Genomic DNA, 25,675 nt, shown 5'->3' on the forward strand with positions numbered 1-25,675 from the left:
TTATAAACAACAAACTGGAGTTTGGATTGGTTGTTTTTCTTGTCTCAGAAACCTTCTACAGAATGACTTTTCTCCCTTTATTGTGTGAGGTTTGCTATTTTTTGAATTGGTGTGTTTACACATTTTAAAGTGTTTTTCATCAATTTTTGGTGACCAAGCATCTCCTGAAGGCAGAGTTAAGAAGCAGAATAATGAAGCTTTTAATCATGCACGAGACTGACAATTAGCTAATAAAAATCCTTTTTTTCTTCCTATTTCCTCAAAAGGCAGTTCTCAGAAAAACAATTCATTTACTGTATGAACCCTGTTTACCAGCAAGGTTAAAAGTTCAGGAAAAAGAAAGACATCAAAATATTTACATTAAAGCAAATCAATGTCCCTCTACCATGTCTGGCTCTGCAGATTTAAGATCGGGCCCTTGTCACACTGTCACGGCAGAGGAAACCGTGCTCTGGCTGCCTGGCCCTGCACTGCTCTGGCTCACTCTCTCTACCTCTTTTTTTTTTTTTTTTTCCTGAGGCTGTTGTCTCTGCTTCCTTTGCTTTCTAGATCTTTTCTTCCTTTTGCTATGATTTTACAGCTTAGGTCATTAGGACCCCATCTGAGTATTTTTGCTGATGATCTATTTCTACCACTTCCTGATACATTTATTATTTCTTAAACCTCAATTTTTATGCGTTAAAATAATAGGATGATGGCCACCATTTATTGAGTCTGTACTCTGTGCCTGGCGTTAGGTTAAGTGCTTTCATACTTCGTTGCAAATACCCTCCTAGGTCGGCGTGGGAAGCATTATTCTCCCTAGTTGATGATTTTGGAAACCGAGAGGCCAAGAGATCAAACATGCAGACCAGAGACCCTGCAGACCAGACCTGGGGCCCGACGGATCAAGTTCTGGAATTTATGGCATCTCCATTTCTCCAACTCTAGAGGAAGGGCCCCAGCACTGACCATGCCTCCAGAAGTACTTTCCGGGGTCATTCTTGCCTCGAGAAGAGACAGGTCAGGGAAAGTCAGGTGGCCCCCAGCTAACGTGAGCAGTGCTCTTCCAGAGGGGAGAGCAGGTGAGGGCTGGGCAGGGGAACATGCCGGCCATGGGCCAGGCCAGCCATCCTCGCCCGTGGTCAGCATCTAGCCACTGTGCTGATCACTGTGGAAACCTGGCCTTGACCAAGAGAAGGGCCCCGCCTGGCTGCGCTTGGCGGCCACTGCAGTCTCCAGGAGGGTGCAGTACGGGGTGCCAGCTGGGGACACCGAGCTGAAGTGAGAAGCTCATCTCTCCTCACGCACGGACACTGGGCATGAAATGTAGAGTGAGCAGCGCTCCTCGAGCGCCCCAAGTCAGCGAGCAGGGCAGAGGGAAGGGGTTTCCAGAGTGATTCTGCCCTGAGCACATCCTTCTTGAGGCCCTACTGTGTGCCAGTCACCAGCTGGGCATGAACAACATGGCCTGGGCCCACCCTCGAGGGCTCCGGGTGCAGGTGGCTCAGGGCCTGGACTCACCAGGCCCAGAAGGTGTCCCCATCCCTTCCATCCACGTCACCTCTCAGAGTGGCTTCCCCAAAGAGCCGGGATGGGGGTGGCGGTGGGAAAAGGCCTCCCTTTCCGCGGTGTCAGGTGGGTCTGAAGGGAGACTACCAACGACCCCTGAGGGCTCAAAATCATCCCCCCCACCTACCCATTTCCACACACAGACACACCCACTTGCCACCTGTACATACTGTAGACACACACACCGCAACACACACCGCAACACACACATGCACACACAGACCACAGGCAGTCAAAGGCACAAACACATCACACACACACACACCCCAGGCCTCCGCGCCCACTCCACCTGTGCGCCCTGCGAAGACACTCGCCACACACGCAGGAACACAGGTGCTCACGCACCACAGACACCCACGCTCAGCCACGCACGAAGCACACAGGCCACACACACACACACTGAGCGCACACACGTGAGCCACAGACACCTGTACCCATGCCACACACGTGCCATCCCCACGTCCAGGCTTATGCACACGCACACGTACACACCACACACAGCACACACCAGCGGTGCCCATACCCGCCCATCCACGCACCACACCCGCACCACACGCACGTGCCACGGGCACCCAGCTCACGTCTACCCACACACCACACCACATCACACACACCACACACACAAGCGCGTGTGAACACTCGCACCACAGACACACACACCACCCACACGTACCACACTTGCACCCCACAATACTCACATGACCACACCACACACACACACACACACAGGTGTACATGCACGCACTCATTCTCACTCCCCGCTTTTTGACTCTGCTAATTCTAGGGCAGCCCTGCCAGAACCGTGGATAAACTGCCGAACCCCTTTCCTTCTGGAAGAGGTGACAGTTGTGTGCAGGAATTAGTGTTTCTAAAGCAACTTCTTAATTAAAATTAAAAAGCAGATATAAGGTGACCTAAAGATTTTTTTGCCCACTATTTTATTGTCCGAACCAGGACATGTTTGAGAGTGAAAGGCAGAGCGGAAAGGAATGAACAGGCGCTGATGGATGTCTAACTGGCATGGATGGGATCGTCCTGGGCCAACACGGTCCATGGTTTCCTCCCCTAAAGGGACTATTGTGCTGTGCTGCCTCTAGAGGCTCCAAAGATGAAAAAATAACGGGATCAGAACTGGTGGGAGCTGGAGACAGGACACTAGTAGTTTGGGATGATAGATTTCCCTCATTTTTTGCTTTTCCTTCTCAAATGGCAGCGTTTCATGGTTCCTTATCCTGACCCCCTTCTCCATCTCATTGATTCTTGAATGGCCCCGCCATTAGCTGAGGGCTGGAGGCCTGCCTGGGGCCCCAGGAGCCTCTGTCTAACTGATTTCCTCACCCACCCCATGAGCTCCTCAGAAGAATAAAGACCAAATTCACTTTACCAGCCTTTCTTCAGCACCTACGTCAGGCAGGCATATGTTGGGCTTTGGAGGTGAAAGGTGTGACCACAGAGTTCTGACCTCAAGGGGCCCAGAGAGCAGAGTGAACAGCTGTGCTCCCCGGTCCCCTGGGATCTTGTTGAAGAGCAGATACTGGTGCCAAGGGGCCAGGGTGGGGCCTCTGCCTTTTTCACCCACCCTCCCACCACACTTTGAGAATCAGGCACTTTTCAGAGAACAGGTGTGTCCACATCCTGACCCTTTTGTGACTGAGGGTCCTCACCCAAGGCTGGCAAGAGGCAGGACCACCATGGTCGCTGAGTGACCCCAGAAGATGCTCATGGGCTGCCACCCTCCTGCAGGGCTGCTGCAGCAAGAAGGGGACCAGGACCTCGCACAGATCATTTGATTTCCAATCGTCCCATTTTCCATGATGCTCTAGTATCTTCCTTCCAACTGGCACTTACCATTCACAGTCCTTCGTGAGGAAAAATGGCATTTGCTTGTTGTACATATTTATAAAATGTAATACAGAGAGGCAGCCTGAGAGGGATGAGCAAGGCCAGACTGCTCTGGATTTCGACCAAGATGAACCATCACGTTCCTAGTTTTGTGATTTGAAACAAAGGGAAACTCGGTTCTCTCAGCTGAAACAAAAGGATAATAATCCCACCTCTGCGGCCGGTTATGAGGACTGGAAATAATGCCGTGAATCACCAAAGAGCTGGGATGATTCTCAAGGTGCACCTTTATTAATCCATCTACTTAGCCAGTCATCACTGAAAACGCAGTACCTGGAGACCTGGGAAGAGCAGGGACTCCCAGCTGAAGGATGGGGTGTGGAGTGGCTGTGTCCCATTCCCAGCCATGGGGACTCAGATGGCTTTTGAGATCCAGACAAGTCATGGGAAAAGAGAGACAGACCCGGGATTACAGAACTGAGAGCCTCACACATAGGCAGACCTTCACAAGGGAATCCAAGTCTCACATATGGAGACATCGGTGCTCCCCAGGTGCTTGTGAGTCAAGGCTAGACTTTCCCCAGGTAGACCCCCTGCCACTGAATCAAAGCAAATGTGACTCGAAAGTACTTCAGTCTTAAGAAAAAGATACTTAAATCTAGAAATTTCAAATAGAGCCATTTTTCAGAAAGCCTCAGCCTCCCTAAGCATGCTGCAGCTCGCCTAAAACTATGAAACCCTCATGGCTTTTGATAACGGAGTCAGAACCCAATGTGGGGATTCACAGGAGTGAAGCCGGGCCCCACTGTTTCCATCACAGTGCATTTCTGAGCCAGATGCTCACGTGGGGAGCAGGGGAGGAACGTGGCTTCTCCCCACGAAGTTTTCATCTCCACCGGATTCATTTTCTCTTACTGGCATCTCTGATGAAAAGGGAGCACGTGGACCCACCAGCATGAGGAGGACGCCACCTGAAGCCCAGGGGGGCAGCCCGTGTGTGACTATGTCCATCTGGACAAGTACATGGAACCCTTAGCTCAACCATGTTTGTGCTGTGACTGAAAGACATGCAGTTCTAACTTCAGAGCAACGTGCAAACAGCTTAGAGATCCTGGAGTGAAAAGGAGAGGGTCTGGAAGACGGGGGACTAGTAAATATCACCACCACTTTCTAAAAGAATGGGCTCTAAACACTACAGACGAGCAGACTCACTCCAATTTCCGGGCAAGCCCAGAAGAGGTGTGAGGCAAAGCTCACAAGCGTTTGGGAAGAAAGTGGTGGTCTCTAAAGAGGCAACACGAGTTCTCTAAGAGAAAGTCATTCCATGCTAACCTCATTTCCTGTTTTGACGAGCTTCACCAGAACAGTCGATTAGGGGAATGCCCCAGAAAGTGTGTCTTGCTTTCAGTAAAGCATCTGAAAACCTCTCATAGGATCCTATGCACATAAGATACAAAGGATGGGCCAGAGGATGGTGTGAGCAGAAGAATTCACAGTTGGCAGGACAGACATCCCAAAGAGGTCCACTCACGGCATGGTGTCAATCCTGCTACCTTGAATCCCACTTCAGCTGCTGGAGACGGCCAGGCTGGCCGCCTGGGAGGTCTTAGTTGGACAGACTATTCAGTATTCTCTCCCCTGTGGCAGGTATGGTTTGAAATGGTTCTCTGCAGCTCGACACATAGAGAAGGTTAAAGATTCCAAGGGGACGGTGTCATTCTGTAGCTAGTTTTGCACCAGTTATAACCATTGGAGGGAAGAAGAAATGTTTCCATGGAGGGTCACAGGGCCCAGTCCTGTCACCATTTAAAAAATAACTTGACAGAATGGGTAAACAGGGAGGTCCTACTGTATAGCACAGGGAACTATATTCAATATCCTGTGATAAACCATAATGGAAGAAGAACATAAAAAAAGAATGTGTATATATATATATATATATATATATATATATATATATATATGAATCACTTTGCTGTACAGCAGAAATTAACACAACATAGTAAATCAACTGTACTTCAATATAAAATTCAATGAATTAAAAGATAACTTGGAGGGAGACACTGAAAGCATATTTATCAAATTTACAAAACCTTCTGGTTTTGAAACCAGAAAAAAAATGGTTTCAAAGAATCAACTCATGGGCTTCCCTGGTGGTGCAGTGGTTGAGAGTCCACCTGCCGATGCAGGGGACACGGGTTCGTGCCCCGGTCTGGGAGGATCCCACAGGCCGCGGAGCAGCTGGGCCCGTGAGCCGTGGCTGCTGAGCCTGCGCGTCCGGAGCCTGTGCTCCGCAACGGGAGAAGCCACAACAGTGAGAGGCCCCCGTACTGCAAAAAAAAAAAAAAAAAAAAAAAGAATCAACTCACATGAGTTGGAAAGCTGGGATGTAACAAGACAGAACCCATGTGAAGTCCTACGTTTCCTTTCAAACCACAACTCACTGTAGGAGCCCAAAATCGGGGTACATTTGATTCTAGACGTGCTACAACTACTTGAGTGTGGCTAGAAATGACAAAACAACACCTCAGAGTCTTCACCTTTACTTGTAAATTCTTTCCATAATATTAAGCTCTTAGGAGTTTGTGACAAGCCCTAAAAATCCCTTCCCTACTTATGGGACAGCCTTGTTGTGAGGACAAAATAAGTCAAAGATGGTAAAGTGCTTTGAAAAAGGGAAAGCTCTGAAATTCAAAATAGTATTATTATTTGTTGTAAGGTGCTTTCCCTCCAAAAAAAGAAAAAAAACATCTGACAGTCTGCAAGCGAGAAGCAGAAAGTGATTCAGCGTTGGCTTCTGTTTCTCCAGCTCTAAGCCCAACCTGGTAGAGCTTGCCGAGCTGCCGAGCTGAGCCCAGCTCAAAAGCCCGAACACCTCCAAAACTCCAAATCCCTCTTCTGGCGATCTGCTTTTCCAAAAGCTCTTTCTGGAATGCCTGCTTCCCACTGCTTCAATAATCATTCAGAAAGTTCCCCTTCCAGGGCTGGGTCTTCAAAGATGCAACCGGGTAAATGGCCAGAGTGAAGGCCAGATGACTTCAGTTGGGGGCTTAGACTTTTGCAAGTATCTTAAATTCCTTTCAATCCCACCACTCTTCCTGCTGTACAAGCTCTGGCTCAAAAGGTAGGTGAAAAATACATTGCAGGCCCAAGACATGAGAGCAGGCCTTAGTCAAGGTAACAGACAGGGACAATGACCTTATACTTCTTTCAGGGTCAGTTCACTAGGCAGTTACAGATGTCAAGAGTTGCCCTAGACTGAGCTGTCTGGTAGAACTTTCTGTGACGATATACATGTTCTATTATCTGAGATGTCCAATATGGTGGCCGTCAGTCCCAGGTGGCTATTTATATTTAAATTAATTAAAATAAAAAGGAATTAAAATTTTTGTTCCTCAGTTACACCAGCCACATTTTAAGTTTTCAATAAATACTTGTGGCCAGTGGCTACCATAGTGGACAATAAAACCCTAGACCAGCAGTTCTCAACCTTGGCTAAACGATGGACTTACCTGGGGAGGTTTAAAAAACACTGATGTCTGTGCCTCCCCCCCGCCCTCCCCTCAACCAGATTCTGGTGTGATTAGTCCTGGTGGAGCCTGGGCATTTGGATGTTTTAAAACTCCTGGGTAATTTTAATGTCTGGCCTGGGTTCAGAACCATTACTTCAAACATCTACCCACAGGGCACGTCCACAAACCCACGACTGGGCCTGGGTTCCTGGCACTCTCGGGGTCTTTGTCTCTGCTGCCCTGTGATACTTTTCTGCACAGTTTCCTCCTCTTTTAGAACCCAGAGAGATGGAACCAGCAGAGGTGGAAGAAAAGAATCTCAGAGCAGGGTGGGATCTTGGGAATCATTTCATCTGGTCTTCCTAGTGTTCTGCGAAGGAAATTAGCAGCCAGAGAAGTCTGGTGACTCATCCGAGGCAAGGATGAGAGCCCTGTCCTCCAGACACTCCTCGGGGGACAGATGCCTCTACTACATGGTCACCTGTCATCTTCCGGAACGTCAGCAAACACAATGTAACTAACTGAAGGATGTTTATTAGCAATGCAAAGCTTGGTTTCAGATGAGAATCTGAAGATCCAGAGGGCAGATAGCTCATGATCGACCTTTCCTGCTGGGCAGTGGCCTGGCAGAAATCCTGGGTCCTCTCCGAGGCTACTTTGTCTACCTCCTTAGCTCATCAGAGTAAAGGGACTGGCAATTTCCTCATCCACCAAACAGTGGTTAGGATACTGGGCTGCTCAACCTCACATCGTTGCTCTGAGAAGCGGTAAGATGATGGATCCAGTCAACACATCATCACTGAGCGGAGTGTCAGACTGAGGGATAAGACCGACTAGAACCTGTCTTTATAGAGCTGAAATCAGAGGGACAGGTGAAGGGTGACAGCTAATTAATAAGTGATAAAACAGGATAACTGTGGGGGGGCAGGTCTCTCAGGACAGGTGGTCAGAGAGACCCCTCTGAGTTGGGGACCTTTGGGCTGTGACCCGGATATACATCTCGTATATACTGTGCTGGGCAGTAGGGAGTTCTGACATGATCACCGTGGTCTACTATTTATCTACAGATAAATTAATTCTGAGATGTGTGAAACAGTCCAACGCAGTCATTTTAAATTATACTTGCATGTCTGCTAAGCTTAAACGTGAAGACCGACAGGAATTGCTGGAAGGCTACTCCCAATGGCCTCTTTGGCCAGGTCCCCAGGAGGATGGAGATGTCTTACTAAGGGTGGGGGAAGAGAGTGGGGACCACCCCGCGCCCCCCACAGAAGGGATGCTCTGACATTTACTCATTTGAAGGAATGTTCAATTGCCAATTCCAGGCGCTCCGCTGTGAAGGGTGGATTTAAGAAATCAGGGCATCTAAGGGACATGACCGTGCTATCGGTCTGTGATGAACTGCCCAGCACCTCCTACACTCGGTGAGCGAAACCCAGCGATCGATGCCCACGCACAAGTAGGCTAGAGGTGCTGAGAAGGCTGGGGTAGACTTGATCCCATCCTCAGCCTTGTCTCCAGAACGTGGCCCACGGGATGCCCCAAAGAAACCTTTGTGGAATGAAGAAGTGAATGGGTGACTGATGTGTGGAGGAAGGGAGCAAGGCAGCTGAGAAGACAGAGGTCTCCAGTAGCAAGCAAGCTCAAGGCTGCTGATAATTTGGGGGCACCACTTGTAGATCATGATCAGAGAGGGTGTGGGAAGAGACTCCCAAACATCTCCCAGTGTTTTTCTCAAATGTTAACATGCTAATACTGACCCTTGAGAGGCCTTCCAGAGAGAGAAGAAAAGGCAGGGCAAACCAGGCTGAGTAATAAGTGATTCAAGTTCAACACGCTTCTTCTAGACGCTGTCATAACGATCTGTGTGGTTATGGCAGAGTTGCCCTGTGGTCCTAGAGAAGCGAATCTCAAATGTTATCTGGTAACCTTTCTATTAATATTTAAACATAACTAAGAAGCAGACAATCCATTTTTCTTTAGTTATGCTTTTAATGAAGGAAAAGGGATGAAGACACACAGAGACTGGCCAGATACTAAGAAACCGACCAGACTAGACCATAACCACAATATCGCAGAGACATCATCACTGAATGTGGAGGCCCTTAGAGTCCATGGCAGATGGAGTCAGGTCCCAGGGCCAGCCCTTCCCCTGCACTCGGCTGTGGGCAGCAGGTAGAGGTGCTGCAGGGGGCTGAGTCCTGGTTTTTCGGTGCCTGTGTCATTTTCGAGCAAGTGTGTCATAAAGCTTCCTGTTTAATCTCCCAGTTGTTCTGAAACAAAAACATGCACGAAAAACACAGGTCACTGCCAACCGCATTGAGACACAGTCACTCCAGTACATGGAAACCGAAAAGGGAAAGACAGATCTTAAATGCCACAGTAAGATGGGGAATCAATTTTATCAGCATCTATTCAAACAGTGATAATCAACAAAGATTGCGGTGCGGATAGGGGGGGCGGGCATCGGTTTAAAAATAATTCACAAGAGACTGTGAAGGCAGATGTTCCCAGAAGCCCACTGCCTGTTTACTGAAAAGTTGAAGTCAGTTCTGCCCGCTCTGGGTCCAGGTCTAAGCCTGGGGCACACCGAGACCCTTCCCCTATGTGCTCCTGTTGGTCTAGCTGAAGTCACACAGGACTCTCAGGACAACCCTGGTGTTTCCCCAGGTGATGTCCTGAACACCTCTCCCCAGGGGTCCAAAGAGACTTAAAAGAGGTCACCGTGGAACTGCAGTCCAACAAGGGTGGATGAGGAGGATGGTGGCTGAACCTCTGGTCCCCCCTCCTCTTCCCATCCAAGAGAGCTGGGCTCCCAGGGACATCACAGCATCGTGATCAGACAAGCTTGTACCGAGCAGCCTCAGCGAGGCGGAGGGAAGGAGAGATGGTAAGAGGGGGGGCCTTGACCAAGCAAAGACCCTGAAGACAGCACAGGGTTGAGAACAGCCCCCAAACCTATGATTCTATTAAAAACTGCCTTTGCCACTTGAGACCAGCCCCCAAGCAGCACATCGTTTGCGGAATCTCATTCTTAGTTCTCCCAAACAAGTGAAGGGATACTTCGAGAGACTGACAAAAGGATGGCTTGATTCATAAATACGAATGGGGCCACCTCCCCCCGCCCCAAAGACCGGCTTTGTGCTTAAATCAGATGCTTGGAGTAGGAAGAGAGGGGTGGAGACAGCATGGCTATGGGAGCAAGGTCAAATCCACACCTGCCTGCTATTCCCAGCCATATTCTCTGACCAGCCAGTACTGATGGTCAGAGAAGAAATGGGCTCTGCCCATGACTGCTCAGAGCTTCCTTGAGGACCCCGCAATCCCCTCCACAGGCGATCTGCCCCAGAGGCAACCCTGAGTTCACGGGGAAAGCCAGCTGCCCTGGCCGCTCTCCATTTCCTGACTTTTGTTAATGGCACAAAATTATTTGCAAAAAGGTTGGGGTGGGAGGGGCTGCATGATTCTGGAGAAGCTCCATCCTTCCGGGAGACATTCATTCACAACGCACAGTAACATGCAGAAGACCCTGAGAAGTGAGGAAATAAAAAAAGCCGTTCACATTAGTTTCTTGTGTGCTTCCCATACACACACAGAGCCTCTGGCTACCTGCTCACTTCAGCCAAACCCATATTCATATAGTATCTGTTATGTATCCAATACTTAGGGATCCAAGAGGAGCAAGACTAGAACACACATCCACATGTGAGTTGGCTGAAGCACACAGACTCCCGCAGCCTTTATTATTTTTTTCTCAGAGGCCTCCTATCCTAGTGGCACTGAAATACTGGCCGTTCTGAGAGAGGATGAGCCTGGCTGTGTGGTCGCTAGCATTCTGGGGAGAGCACTGCTCAAGTGAGCCTGCTGGGAAAACCAGTTTCCTGACGTGTGTTCTATGAGCTAGCATTTTCGAATGTGACCATATCTGAATCTGGGCCCAAGATTTTATACGCAGTGCCTTCCTGGGTGGGCAAAGAGAAACAGGAACTAAGAAATGCATCAGTGGCTGACATGGGTGGAAGGGGCGACCTTGTTCCTTTAGTCTGAAAGAGAGAGACAGCTTAGGAACCTACGCTCCACTCCAGTTACCCTACTTCTGAGTGGGGAGGAAAAACCAAAGTGCAGGAGCCCAGGCAGGATTTGGTATGGACCACCCAACCACGTGGACTTGGACCAGGATCACAGAGTGAGAGGTGAAAGGGCCGGAAGGATCATCTGGTCAACCTGCATTTGACAAGCACACAGAGCAAGAAAGTCGGCAATCTTCCTAAGGTCACACTGGGAAAGACATTGCTGGGACCGAGACCTGAGTCTCTCCTACCTTCGTCCCTAGATTCTGAATTGCAGCTTTCCACTGTAAAACCTGAGCTAGTTTGTGTGCGAGCTTTTGCACGCATAAGTCATATCCTGAGTGACTTCACGTTGACCTGGCTGTCTAGTTAACACTGAAGAAACCCAAGATGGAACATCCAGGAACTCTAAAAGATTTGCCCCTAATTCAGAGCTGATCACACATCTGGCTTCCCTTATGCCAGCGGACACTGGGAGGGGGTGGAGACCACCAGTACCTCCCCTGTGTTAGGACACTCCTAGAGAATCTTCTGGTCACACATTACTTCCTTATTCTTACTCCCAGCTTGGCTGAGCTGTGCTGTTTCTGCAGGTCTGTAGCATTCAGGGGGCCCCCAGTAGGTCTCCCCATTGTGGGTACCCAGCTCCGCTTTCCCTCAGATCTGAGGGATGGCCTCAGGGTCACGTACATCACACTGTGAATACGAGTCCTCATCAGGGGCCTGAAAGGCAGCCCAGGCAATCTTCTGGATGCTCCCCGAGTCAGCTCCCAGATCACACCCTTTTGGTTCCTAATGGCAGAGGAAAGGCTTCTAGCCTGGGAAACTGAGAAGGGGAGAGACACAGCAGCTCAGACGCCCATCCCTGGACTGGATGGGTCACCGGTCAGTGCATTTGCCCTTGATTCCGTCCAAACTTCTATTTCCCAGGCAGTAAGTACCAGGGCAGGGGTGTGGGGAAGCAAGGAGCACAGACTTCAGTTTGCTGTAATATCCATGACACTGCCAATACCTCAGTGCCGAAAAGCCAGACCAGAGCCCCCAGCCACCCATGTGCAAAACACACACTCGAGCCCGCTGTGCATCAAGGGTTCCGTCAACGCTTAGGAAAACAACCGGCCAGGCGCTCACATCCTGTTCGTGTTGGCTCACATTGGATTCGGACAGGCTTGGAAGCCAAATTTTTTGAGCTTTTGAAACAGTTGCCAGGAGGGTGGGACCCGCTAGACAATACCAAGGTGTTCTCTCTCAGGAATCCTTGGCTTTTACGTCTCAGAAAGTTAAAACCTAGAGAACATGCTCAGAAAACGTCATCGCTTTTTACAGACTCGTTTTAGGGATGAGTGATATGGATCCTGTATGTAGAAGATTAAGTTTTTGTGCTACTAGAGACATCAGGGCAGGGGAGAGAGGAGCCACCGTTGAGGGGCCCCCTTCCTTTGCTTCTGGGGGGGGGCGCATTTTTAGAATGAAAGCCACATAACTCTGCGCAGACTTAGAACCTCTCCTGAGGGGACCTCCCCGAGAAGCAGTTTTTACGAAGTGTGCCACGCATCATTACAGACTTACCCGTGGTTCAGAAAGTTTCAGCCTTTAGCTAATCCGTCAGCAGAGTGCGAGCCTCCCCCAGGGCTGCCCCGAACACAGCCGGGTCCTCTTGGCCATCATTTGTTGAGCTCATCCCATCCGCTAGATACTGCTCCAGATGTGTGTGCTCCCTTAAGCATCCGCCCTCTCAGGTTGCTGCTTCAGGAGCATCTCTCTCACCTGGGGGGCAGGGGAAGTTCAACCACCAGCCAGTACATGGTGGCACCCAACCTCCAGTCCAGCATCCTGATCTTGACACCCTGCCTCCTTCTGGGATGAACAGGAGCTCACAGGTGATTCAAATACCCTGAGCCCCTGAGAATCTCGGAAGTTTGCCCACCTTTTGGTACCGAGAGGGACCCACAAAATACCTCCCTCTGTTAATACCAAAGGTTTCCACTAACGGAGGTAAGAGTGGGCAACCCAAGGGCTGGGCCTCACTGGATTATTTCCTGATCTAGTCAGTACCATCCCCCTCACCTTGGTCACTTTCTCTATCCATAAAAGAAAACCTACTTTTCAAAGAACTAAACCTCAAAAACATTTTAGCAGATCTATAGTCCGGTTGACATTGCAAAAGTTCAAAATTACAGGTAACCTTGCTATACCGTTACTAAGAGATGCAAAGGGCCTTCTGAAAGGCTGGTTTTACCTCTAAGGTTGGTCTAGAGCACACGAAGAGCAGCTCAGGATTAGAGGGAAAATGGAGACAACCTACAGGCTTTTAGGTTTTCCAGTCACCCATGGCCCATGGCCCTAACCAGTGGTCCTCAGTGTGGCTCTCTGGATCCGCAGCATCACCTGAGAATTTTCAGAAATGCAAATTTTCAGGGTGTGCCCCAGACCTTCTGAATTGGAAACTCTGGTGATGAGACCCAGGGATGTCTGTTTTCACAAGCCCTCAAGTGATTCCGTCGCACGCCAAAGCATCACCAGTAGTGAGTGATACCTGGGCCGCGGGCTAAGTCCCTGTGACCGTGGTGACTGCCGGTCGGCCATCTACTGATGTTCTCAGTTTGGTCAACTGTACCCAAGCTCCTCACTGGATGGCTCTGCCCCAGGATCCCCAGAGTAGGAGGAAGAAGCCAGCAGCCCAGAAACCATCTGAGACTTTCAACATGTTCTCGGGGTGACCTCGGGAGAAATGTTGGTATGATTCATCCCTCAATCCCCTTTTCCAGTTGCTGCTCATGTGTATAGCGTGGGGCAGGCACCATGGGATACTACACCTGCACCCGGGACTTCCCCTCCGCATCACACTTCTTTCCTGGCCAAGCCCCACCCTCCCACACTGTAGCCTTCCTCTCCCCCGCTCTCTTTGCCTGAGGAGAAATCTCGAGCCAGCTGTCTACTGGCATTTCTCTCAAATAGGAGACTAGAAAATGTCTCCACCAGCTTGACCCTCCTGACGGCCACCCTGGGAGGAGGGGGGAGCAGAACCCACTCTGCTTTGGGGCCCTGCTCACGTCAACACCTGATGATGTGGAGGTGGGAAGCGCCAGCCAAAGTCTCACAACCGGACAGGTAGGAGGCAACACATGACCAGGTCAAAAAAAAAAAAAAGGTTAAAAAAAAAGAGTTTGTTTATCATTTTAAAAAAACGAACCTCATACAGGAAGTATGAGAAGAAGAAGAAGAAAAACACAAACCCAGGCTATGACACTGAAAGTGGCAACACTGGATACAGACAGGATGAGGGCTCCTCAGTTTCCATTCCCACTTTGCAGGGGCGGTGGGAACAGGTAGGGTAGGGCACCAGGGGAGGGTGGGGACTTACAAACCACGGGGATGCAACAAAGAAGGGGACCCTGAGTCACGAGGCACAGCCTTATCAGACACAGGGCAGTGTGCGTGGGGTAGGACGATGTCCCATCCAGGGCCCTCCCTGCAGGTGTGACTGTCCCAGCCAGACTTGGGGAAGAAGACACCTAAAATGGAAACTGCCCTCCAACAGCATCCCACGCGCCGGCGTCTCCCACCCCACCTTCCACCCCTTGTGTGTTTCAGGTCAAGACACAGGAGTTACCAGATCATGATCACCTCCCCCCACACACTTCCCAGAAGTGCAAGTCTAGCAGCAGTCAGCTAGGGAGACCCCACCATCCCAGGCCTACCATCAAGCTGGGGGCTGTGCAGACCTTCAGGACCACAAGCCCAAACTGGCCTGACTTGCTTTGGTTTGAGGGACACTGACATGAGGCCACCCAAGGCAGATAGGAGTCAAGTCAGATGCCTAACCCAGAGCCATCTGCCCTCTCTGAAACGTGGCTCAAATGGATTTTTTTTTTTAATGGGGGCATGGGATTCACAATGTCCACCCAAGAATTCAAATGAGGGAAAACAATGAGACTAAAGAACATTTCCTCTTTCACAGCACAAAACAGTAGAAGGATAGGAAATAGGAATCTTCCCTTCCCACCATAAAAAAAAAAATACAAATGTTCTAAAATGTGCCCACACTGAAAAGATACCAACGAAAGGACTCCAAGTCATGACTGTCGCTGTCAAAGAAAGCCATTTAAAAAAGAAAGACAGAAAGAAAAAGAAAAAACTCTGCACACCCAAAAATCTCAAAATAGAACCAAAACCTGCAAATCATACTCAGGCGTCTATTATGAACCGATGTTTTAGCATGCTGTTGAAAAGGTTAATAATTTTCCTACCGAAACTGAATGTGGGTTGTGAAAGAACATTAAAATGAAGAAAATTTCCCCGTGGCTGCTATTTTATTATCACCAAAGCCATCAAGTTTCAGTTTGAGTTATTTGTATTTATTTGTGAAAACAAAGATTAGATAACTAAAAACATAAACCTCATCCTAATTAATGCCCTGGAGTATCTGATTTTTAGAACAAAAAAAAGAAGAAGAAGAAGAAGAAAAAAAAAGACCATCAGACACACACTCAAGGCATGAGAATTCAGAACAACAGAGAGGAGAGGGAGGATGCTGTTATCTCGTCCTATCACTTGAAAAAATGTATTGTCTCACGTAAAACATTAATATTTGTTTACAGCCTGTGACGACCACATGAGAGGCAATGTGTACTTCCAGTTGTTAAAACTTTTGTCAACCGTATGCTCAGATAGGGAATTTTTTTAAAACTGCAAACTATCATTTTTGTTTTACACTTGCAAAAATGCAGTCACAGCCATATATTTCCACGTTGAGTCTTGAAAAAAGGGAATTTACAGTGCTGCTTGAAAAGATCCAATTATGAGCTTCGAGACGTTTACAAGCAGGTGGAGCCCGGATGAAACGTGGGGTTTAGGTGCAAAGCTGGATTTTAACTCAAATGTGTCTCAGATGCCAGGGGAGCAGCTTATTTTCTGAAGTTTTAAAAGAAATCCACTCGCTGAAATGGTTAATCAAAATTAGGGGTGAGCAAAAACCTCTCTCCACGTTCCGCCCGCACAACATAAACATCAGAATGAAAAAAATAACATGCAAAAAGACCTGCAGTGGTCTCACATCACCGAACAAACTGTTTTTCTACCTATTTTGTGTTGCTGGCTTTTGTTATCTGCCCAATCGGCAAACTGTGGCCAATTTTGTCATGGTTGAAGCAGACATTTTGTTCCCAAACTGCTTTCAACATTTTAGCTACTAAATAGTTTGAGTGATTGAAGAAGCCACAATACAAACAGAAAAGGTACCTAATCTTGCTAAATTAACCCCTTTTTCAGGTTACAGTGACACACACACATAAAAGATGAAAACAAGAATTCTAGCAAATTCAAATTCTGAAATAACCTAAGTAGAGTTTCCTGGAAACAAGAATAATTAATGATTAACCTACAGATTGGATTTTGAAACCAACTACATGACATTCCCTGATTCTGATCACATGACACCATGAAAGGTGCTTTTAATGATACAACATGTAATTTTTATTTTTCATCCACACACATCAAATGTTGTGTGAAAGTGAAGAGCAAAATTCTAAAGGACTCAACTGAATTATGCTAAAGGAAAAGAATCGGTTAAGCAGTTATTTACTACTGAAAATAAATGACACCCACGTAGTTCATCTTATATATTAATATTGAAACCAAATAGCAGTCTTCTACCACAAATCATTTCATTAAAAAAAATAATGAAACTAGTTAAAATGAAAACACAGGGTTTTATTTGATGAAACATTAAATATTCAGATCAAAATGATAGAAAGCTGCCATGGCTTTTCAAAATTTGTTTATGCTGAATGCCAACAACAAATTGAAGATAAAATAAGGATGAAAGAATCCTCACTAAAAATCCAAGAATTAACTAATTGGAAGAAAAGCAGAATTTCAGACAGAAGACTTAAGAAAACTCTTCTCTGTTTGCAATCCTATCTCATATTTGAAGGTACAGCATTATGTACATTTTTAGCCTTTTAAAATACCAGCATGCCCACACACTATCTCAGATTAAACCAAGGAGAAAATGACACATTCTGAAACCATTTTCTAAAGCTCCTTTTCCTGATAACACTAAGGCACTCACAATCAATTTAATGACTTTCTAAAAAGCCCAAACAACTCTCCATAAAGAGACAGAATTGTTCACAACAGCCTGCAGACATTTCTAGATTTTACAGGCAATACTAAGAGCATTAGTCCTTGCTATTTACATTTAGAAAAACTAAGCTGTTTTCAACATCTATATCAGAAAGAAATACTGCTCAGTGCTTTGGCTAATTAAATACAGGAACAATTTGAAAAACCCCAATAGATCCAGCCCAGCAGTCCCCTGATTTCAAACAATTTAAAAATTAGTTAATTCTTTCCCCTCCATGTTCTTTGCACAAATATATATTCTCCTAATCTATTCCTACTTGAAAATTCTTAAGGTAATAAAGAAAGTAAACACCCACAGAGGGTAAGAAGTCATTTCTTCTGAAAGTGGATTTCTTCCTAAAACATAGGGCAGCAAAATAAACACTGAAAAGCACTACAAACAAATAACACAACTCAGGATGAACACTGAGAACATGTACTGATGGACAGAAAACTTTGGAGGAATTTTCAATCCTTCAGAAGGATGGACACATTTGTGGTGAATTTACAGCATTCTCAGGGAGAGGATGGCAAGGCTTTTCGTAAACTTGAACTGAAGACAATATCAATGTAATAACATCTTCTGGTCAAGAGAATGTGTTAGGCTGTTCAACATCAGACATGTTTTAACATGTGATTCAGAATTTACACACTTCTTGTTTTTATGATCCAGCTCTTTCAATATTATGGGACTGATCTGACGCTTTAGAGCAGGCAGCCTGACTTGTGTAAGACAACGGCGTTTAAGAACAAACCAAAAAACCTTGAATGAACCCTACAATGAAAGATGACAGGGAATAAAAAGTCTCTGGGAATCACCTGAATTTGTTACTTGAAGACATTTTCTGTATGAGTATCTTACCCTAGAATATCTGCCCTCACCCTTAACCAGCATCATCGAATATTCACATTCAGAAAACCCCTGACCTTAGCTAATGCTTGCCTCTTAAACCACATATATCCCCTTCCCCCGACCTAAGACTTGGAAATGATTGTGATTTTAGTCATCTGGAAAGAGTGAAACATGACATGATCTTCAAGCACTTTCTTCAGAACCGTCGTCATTTTAACTCTGTTTTACCACAAGTAAAAAGGCCGTGCTCACGGAACAAATTCAAGTTCCCCCTCAATTGTACCTATAACCTGGGAATTTCTTATGATCAGGGTAGCACAGGACAAAAGCTTTCATTGAAGAAAGATTCAAAGCATTTTTTAAAAATTCCCAATTTTTTGGCAGGTAAAAAAATCAAAAGGTAAACTCTTCCACATTATAAATTAATGTTCTGGGCACAACTACTTCACCTGCAACTAGCTAACTTATTCTTCCTTTTTTTCACAAAATGCACATGTTAACACCAAGGTTTTAAAATACCACTGTTACATTTAGAGTCATTCCTAAGTGTAAGTAAGGCTTTTCTCCCCCATTTATTAGATACACATTTTTTACTGAGAGCCAATCCATTGTGTATGAAATGACACAATTTTGTTACAGCAATCTGGCTTTAAGGGTTAGGACAGGTTACACTGTAAAATTAAAATTAGAAAACCAAGCTTTTTTTTTTTTCTTTTTTTCTTTAAAGCAAGTAATAATTTTCCAGAATCTAGAAATAACTGCAACTGGCAAAAAGAAAATAAAAAAGCCAGACAGACAAGAGTGAAAAAAAAAGGCTCAGAAACTCAGAATCCTTGCCCTGGAAACAAAGGTGTCTCATATTTCATTTTCTATTTTCCACAAAGAAAAAACAGATAGCTCTCTAGTCCCCAAATGAAATATGTAACAAGTATAAGAAATGTGCAATATCACAAATACTAATATATCTAAGCATACATAGGAATTGCATTTTTTCTTGTTAGTATGAATTCAACCTACTGTGTTGGGAAGTTGACAGAGATCAGACCCTGTAACTGCAGCATCAGAAATAGGACGATTTGTGCTGGAAACTCAAGTTTGAGCTAAATGATTCTCCTCTGACAGGGGCTGTCAGCACAATTAAAAAGCATCATGAACACCCCTGGATCATGAATAGTATAGTATATTTTTGAGTCTAAAACTCTTCAATGATGTTGGCTTGAAAGCTGTTTAATTAGCTGTAAGATGCCAACCAATCTCTTTATCAAAGCCAGCTGAAAACAAAACTGAGAGAAACAGCTTGTGGTTTCACAAAAAATGTATTTACATGAAGTATATTTTAAAGGGAGTTCGATCATTAGGTACGATGTCATCTGGGCTGTGCGGTGGATTTGACATTTAAAGATGTCAGAGGTTGTCAGATTTATCTCCAGTCTATACTCAGTTTAGAAGTAACCACTTCTGCGAGCAAATATTGTTTTGTTGATTTCCAGCCTCAAAATCTGCAAAGATTTAACTCTTATTTACAGAACACAAATCCTTTCCATGTCCTCTCACTTCCTTACCTAAGATCAACTAAAAAGAAAGTGGGGCCGTGGGTGACAAAGTGGAATTGAAGCCCGCTTTCACACCGAGTCACAGGGATGGGGACAGGGCAAGCAAACCACGGTGAACAGAGCCCAGAGGGACAGAGGTATTATTCACAAGCATGATGTTTCCTGAAATAGAGAGGGGTCCAAACCTTTAGCCCACTACTTCCTGCTGCACGTCTTGGAAAAAACATTCTGAGAAGACGGGGTGCTCTCCACTTAACACTTAACACTGTCCAAGACGAAGAAAACCCAGAGTGACACCAAAAGTTTTACCATGATGAAATCTAAAGCTGTCTCAGTAAAAGTCCCATCAAAGGAGCAGTAAAAAGATCCAGAGAAACATCGGCCTTTCGGCATCTTCAACCAGGAACATGGTTTGGTAGTTTTGTCAGATTGTTTAGTGACCGTGAATTCATGCTTTATATTTTATCAAGAGATGGGTTAGTGAATCACCACCATTTAACTATCACAAGAAAGATGTTTGAAGAATGGATTAGTCACTCATTCACTCTTTTCCAAAGACCACTTTTCATTTTGCCTAATTTGTTGAAAATGGAAATTAAGCTCTAAGACAAATTCGGCTTAAGACAAGCTGTAGCAGACCCAAGCGAAATCTGCAGGCAACAGCACCTCTGAACCACAGAGCCTCATGCCTGGGACCACACAGATCTTTCAAACAGAAAGGGAAATGGTTGTTGATGTTATATGACCAAAATGTACATTCAAATAAGAACTCTGTTCCTTAGGACCCTTTGACCTTAATTCACATCCTAGAGCTCAAGGGGTACCAGATCCAGGATATTAATGAAGGAGTTTACATGCAGTTAGCAACAGAGTTTTTAAAGGGTTACAGAAAGAAGTGTTTTCTAAGATTGCCACTACCCATGAACTACTTTCCATAGTTTGTTTTAAAAAGGGCTTCTCCCCAAACCGAACTCTTATTATTAATCATTTTGTTAAAAAAAAAAAAAAAAAAAAGATGTACCATAAAATGTGTCCATATAGGTTGCCGTTCAACCCCAGGAGAGCCAGGTCAGAGGAAATCCCCATCAGGGTTCTGACAGAGCCGCTAGAAAAGGAAGCTGTACAGGGGCCCAGGGAACAGGCAGAGGACAAGAATGGGTACGACTTATTATCTGCTCTGCAACTGTCTTATTAGTTGGAAATAGCCATTTGATTTATTTTTTAAACTCAAAGGCAACTGGACTTCATTTATTAAGAGTTCTCTTCTTGCCTGTGCAGTGGCATTCATTTGGGAAGTTACAAAAACCAATGCCTAAGTACCAGGAAAGCTGGTGTCCAAGGAGGGTGGGAGAAAGGGGTTTCACTCTCCCCTAAACCCAGGGGGCTCTGCTTCTAGATTCTGAGAGGCTCCGATCTGCCTGGTCCTTTGAACACCAGACTGAGGTTCTGAGCCAGTGCACAGAGGTCCCAGGGACAGCTGATCAGCAGATTTGCTTGACAGATTGGTTTTGAGCAGGACAAATACAGAAAAAAAGAGTTATGAGATAATAGCACTGAAGCACTTCTGATGGAACGAATCCAGAGCGGCCAGGCGAGCCTGCAAAATCCAATGTGAAATCTTCCAAACATTTCAGCACATCCGAGGGATTCCCACATCGGCAGGACCCTTCCCACCTGCCTGTGGCCACGGGCACAGACAAGATGGCCGGGAGGGGACGCACTCTGCCTGGCGTGTCCCTCCCTCTGGGGCTGCCTTTGTACTTGATGCTGTTCCCACTGTGTTTATTAGGTGACATTCTTGCAATGCTTTCTGCTTTCTTTCCGCTGCTGCCTGTTGCTAGGGAATGAGCCCTAATCGCTTCAAGGCAACAGAAGCAGCAGCCACGAGCACTTGGCAATGTCTCCGTTTGGTGACAAGGTAGAAACAATCCTTGAAATCATCCTCATGTGCATTTTCCCTCCGAAGGATGGCAACATTTGCTCCATGCTGGGATGTGTGTTTTCTTCTTCTTAACGTTGGGTTTGGTGCCTTTGGGATGGATCTCATGTCCTTACCGACTGTCTGCTCTTGTCACCAACCGTCCTGCCCCAGGTGGCGGCAGGCGATTAGAATAGCTTGGCCGTGGATCACACTCCACTGTCAGCCTTTATTTGCTTTTTTCTTTTTTGTTCTTGGAGAGAAGCAAACCACGTCGTCAAAGCATTTAAAAACAAACCAAAGGAAACTCGGTTTCCAGGCTTTAAGTAGATGCTATTTACCCACAGTTTATTTCCAGAAGTCACTTGGAAACCGTTGTCTTTTTTCACCCAGATCCCCTGAGAAGCCTAACACTGTCGTCGTGTCAATGATCTATATTTGCTTCTTGCCGGTGGGAAGCAAAGCCCAGTCTCTGTCTTCAAACCCAGACTCACCTTGATTCTATGGACGTGACTTCCCCAGCTCTCTCTTGTGCCTTCCATGGGGGTGGCCAGAGTCTGGCCCCTGCTGGTGGCCGTGACTCAGAAGCTGGTGGAGATGGAGTGAGCCATTCTCTCTTTAGATGCTACCACCCCTCATTTGAATGGAAGGGCCAATGTCACTTTGTGGTTTGAAATGTACCTCCTCTCCTTTATCCTCTCCCTGGGAGGATGGACCTTGTCACCAGGCAACACGTAGACCTCGTGCTTCAGGCTTCCTTCGAGTAGTTGGGTGACCACTGTCAGGGCAGGCTCGGTCAGGCTCGCAGTGTGTCCCCTGCCAGCACGGGGTTTGGTCAGAGTTGGCCCTGGGTGAGAATCTGCTAAATGGACCCATGAATGACAGATGGATGAGCTTGTCAGGTAGCACAAGCCCACTTCCTAGCTTTGGACTCACCACAGTTCCAGGGTGGGCACAGATGGGTACCATGGGGTGACCAAGATGGACAGCTACCATTTGCTGAGGTCCTGTCCTAGGCGCCTTGTGTAAATTATCGACTTTACCCAAACTTCTGAGGCCGATACTCTTATTACCCTCATTTAGAGAGAAGGAAGCCATGGGGTCGGGGTAGGGGGTTTAACCAGCTGCAGAGGACAGCAAGTGAAGAGTCGGGAGGGATGGCAGACGTCTGTTGGCCCCGCCCACGTCCTTGCCTTCTTACCAGGCCACCTTCACCACTGTTTAAATCAGTGGCCACCACCCCACAGCCCGTGGAGCCCCTTCCACGGAGGTTGCTGGTCCACAGATCCGTGTGCCTGGCTGGACTGCGAGTTCTCCAGGACGGACCCCGTGGCTGGCTGACCCAGCCTCGCCAGCACCAAGCACCCTGGCTGGAGCACCATGGACACCCCATTAGTGTTTAAGAAGTGGGTTGCCGGGCTTCCCTGGTGGCGCAGTGGTTGAGAGTCTGCCTGCCGATGCAGGGGACACGGGTTCGTGCCCCGGTCCGGGAAGATCCCACATGCCGTGGAGCGGCTGGGCCTGTGAGCCATGGCCGCTGAGCCTGCGCTTCTGGAGCCTGTGCTCCACAGCGGGAGAGGCCCGCGTACCGCAAAAAAAAAAAAAAAAAAAAATTAAAAAAAATAAAATAAAATAGTTCTGCTCCTGTTATTTGCTGCTTCCCTTGGCCTTCTTCTCTTCCTGTAGATTAATATATTAAGCGGTAGTTTCAGTGTTTAATTCATGTCTTTTTTTTCAAGCAAAAATACAAAAATAATTTTTCTTGTATTTTTTAAAGCAATTTATGTACATTGTTTTTTTTTTAAAAAAAGTGCAGAAAAAAGAGAAGACGAGGGGCTGGGGAAAAAAGCAAGAGGACAAAGAGAGGAGGAAGAGGAGACATTTGGGAAGAAAGGAAGGAGGGAGGGAGGGAGGGATGCAGGAGAAATCCACACAGGCACCGAGGAAGCCGGGGCCTCCTTTCTGATTCAGATACTTATTCCATGCAGTTTTTAAAAAGCAAGTGTAGAAATTAAAGGGGAAAGGAGCTTTGGTCACAGAATCACTCTTCTATGGAGCATGATCCTTTCACGTTGAGAAAAGGCACTCTTCCCTTGTGATGAAAACATGACTTTGCTTACCTAGCAGTGTGACAGGACTATTTTAAAAGCAGGTCAGTACATGAAGCCAGGAAGAATTATCTCAAGATTGTCAACATGACACTGGAACCCCCTGCTATGGGAATAAATCTCCTTGCCTGCAGAGGAAAAACAAATCCAGCCAGACCACTCAGGGAGGCAACGGGGACATTTCTGGGCACTTTTAATAAACTATTGTTTTCATGGAAAATGTTCTGATATGAATGAGAATTCTGCACTTTATTTGGAAAGTCCAAAGATGTAATAAAAGAAAAGGTACACCCATTATGGTCATCCATGTCCTTCCCTGTTGTGGCCTCATAACACTAACTCACAGAAATAAAGAGGCTTTCAAAGGAACTCCAGCGGCCAAATTTGGGACGCCAGATGTTAAGGTGACAAAAAGCTCAGCCTTCAGCAGCTCCTGATTCGGGGGCAGAACTGCAGGTGTAGACCTGGCTTCCCCGATGTCCTTTCGTTTGGTGGGGGGGGGAGTGGTCTGTAAAAAGCCACACTGTCCCTTGGGCCCTCACCTGGCCCAGTGCTCTGCCAGCACACACCTTATTTGCTAGTTCGTCCTGTTCATCAGCTTTTCCTTCTAACCTTCTTGGCAATGTCACCAGAACCAGTCTCCCAGTTTTTTCTGATAAGCCCATTTCACACTCTGACGGACACACCCCTGTTTGGAAGTTAATTTCTAATATTAAATTCCAGGACGTCCTTCCTTGGTTTCACCCCATTACTCGGGTCACCCTTCCTACCATGCTAAACACTGCTTTTATCTCCTGGGCATCAGTCACCTTCACGTTGGTGAGTTCTATTCCTTTTCCCGCCCAAGCTCCCTTCAGGCAAGATCAACGCATTTAATTCTCAAGAGCCTTGGATCACCAGGCTGTCCTCGGTGACTTTCCTCCAGCCACTCGACACCTCCACCTCCCTCCTTCCTACAACAGATGATCCCAGCTGAATGTGTGTGGTCCACTTCTGAAGGAGCTCAGACCCAGGGAAACACTCATCAGATTAGGAGAAATATACTTTCGCCTAAGATTCCCAGTGAGCTGAATTACAAAACTAACCACAGAAAACAACCCGGAACAACCTTGATGTTGAAGGTGATCTATCTGGCTCCACATTGGGACGGCGTGGGATGGCCACTTATAAATCCCCCAGAAGTGCTGTCATTTGTGCAAGATTTTTCCGAAGGGCATCTCCGCGGGCAATGGACGGGACGAAGCGATCATTTTCTCCAGCAAGACGTATTTTAGAAAGCGAAAGGCAAAATGGCTTTTTAGTTGAAGTGCTGCTTCATTTGGAAAGAAAAAGTATGTCATGCTCTTGTTTCACTGATATGCCTGTCTCACACATCAAGCATTTGTGGTCCTTCGCTTGGGCAGTTTCTTCATTTCACTGCAGCCTCTACCCAGAATTATGAATGCTGACATTGGACACAAATGTGTTGCAATAAAACCTTGCACGGGCACAGTGTTTACCCTCAGGAAGTAGGCAAGTCGTCTACAAGTGGGACTATAGCTTGTGTGAAATTAAACATAATTCGTGTTCATTCCAACGAAGTGGAACTTTTTTAGTCAGACGTGGCTCAAGAACTTGTTTGATGATAGGGGATATACACTGGAGTAAAAAATGAAGGCATATCGGGCTTCCCTGGTGGCGCAGTGGTTGAGAGTCCGCCTGCCGATTCAGGAGACACGGGTTCGTGCCCCGGTCTGGGAAGATCCCCCATGCCGCGGAGCGGCTGGGCCCGTGAGCCATGGCCGCTGAGCCTGCGCTCCCGTGCTCCGCAACGGGAGAGGCCGCAACAGTGAGAGGCCCGCGTAACGCAAAAAATAAAAAAATGAAGGCATATCATAGAAAAGGCTTGAGAGATTGTATTCCAATGCCACAGAGTGGTTATTGAAATTTGTTTCATGAGGGTTTAGCTCCCGAGCTGATTTAAACCACATTACAAACATCACATGGATAAGTCTCGCATATATATACTTCCCTTGATAAGATGGTACGCTTGAGAAAAGTAGATGTAACCTGAATATGAATTAAAGTTTGAAAGCATAGATAGAGCCCATCAAATCCAAAACTCACATCGAGGGACAGTGTCTTGCACTCTGGGAGAGACAG

General features: G+C 46.7%; 1 long non-coding RNA gene across 1 annotated transcript in view; it reads right to left on the reverse strand.

Moving 5' to 3' along the window:
* Window positions 1-8,877: 8,877 nt before the first annotated feature.
* LOC132501989 (uncharacterized) overlaps window positions 8,878-25,675 on the reverse strand; it is a 56,756-nt gene continuing 39,958 nt past the window's right edge. The window contains exons 2-3 of the long non-coding RNA XR_009534371.1: window positions 12,545-12,742; window positions 8,878-9,178 (exon numbers count right to left, since the gene is read on the reverse strand). This is a non-coding gene — a long non-coding RNA (uncharacterized LOC132501989). The remainder of the gene's footprint in view (window positions 9,179-12,544; window positions 12,743-25,675) is intronic.

This window comes from Mesoplodon densirostris, chromosome 14 (genome assembly GCF_025265405.1).
Source record: "Mesoplodon densirostris isolate mMesDen1 chromosome 14, mMesDen1 primary haplotype, whole genome shotgun sequence".
NCBI lineage: Eukaryota > Metazoa > Chordata > Mammalia > Artiodactyla > Ziphiidae > Mesoplodon > Mesoplodon densirostris.